Raw genomic sequence first — 819 nt, forward strand, 5'->3', positions numbered from 1 at the left:
GAGATCTTCCAGCAGAAAAATGAAGTTCTGACAACTTCATTCCTCTCTATTAACACTTCTTTTCTCGGTGATGGATTGATTTAAGCAGTAGAAATCGTAGGAGCCATGAAACTCTTCGTTCCCGTTGATCAAGTTGATATTTCATCAGGGAGGAGAATGCTATTTACCCAAAAAAAAATGAAAAGAGAAAAACAAAAAGAAGAGAAAAAAATATTTTGGCTTCGCCCGGGTTCGAACCGGAGACCTTCAGTGTGTTAGACTGACGTGATAACCAACTACACCACGAAACCATTTATGATATCAGACCTGGAATTTAATAATTGAAACTATACTCGTGTAAAACCCTGAATCCCTACCCCCTACTGCTCTCTTCCTCCTGGTCCTGAAGTCAGGAGCAACATGGCATATATTGTGCCTAGGAGGGCACCCTCCGCTAGTCGAATCTTTTTGCCCTTCTTCGTCGTTTCGTCATGCCTTGTCTCTCTCTCTCTCCAAATCTTTTCTATTAGAAGAGCTTAGGCTATGTTTGGTAGCCATGAGAAGAAAGAAAAGTGTACATTTTTCCTTGGATTAAGATTTTTTTTTTTTGCACTTGAAATGTCTTTCACCCAAGAGAAGTTTTCTCTTGGAGATTGTGAAATTTTGTTTTATTCCCCCAAAAGTTTTCTTGCCAAAAACATGAGAAAATATGAAAACATAATAAAAAAAAAAAATGAATGATTACACAGTGATTTCCTATGTGCCTATCTCTCTCTTAAAATTCAATTTTTTTTTAATTTTCTTTTTTTCTCTTGGTAACCAAATATACATACTCTTTTT

The 819-nt window shown here is 36.4% G+C and overlaps 1 non-coding gene across 1 annotated transcript; it reads right to left on the reverse strand.

Moving 5' to 3' along the window:
* Positions 1–216: 216 nt before the first annotated feature.
* Positions 217–290, reverse strand: TRNAV-AAC. The gene has a single exon. It is a non-coding gene; the product is annotated as a tRNA-Val (tRNA).
* Between the last annotated feature and the right edge of the window lie 529 nt (positions 291–819).

This window comes from Macadamia integrifolia, chromosome 8 (genome assembly GCF_013358625.1).
Source record: "Macadamia integrifolia cultivar HAES 741 chromosome 8, SCU_Mint_v3, whole genome shotgun sequence".
Lineage (NCBI taxonomy): Eukaryota > Viridiplantae > Streptophyta > Magnoliopsida > Proteales > Proteaceae > Macadamia > Macadamia integrifolia.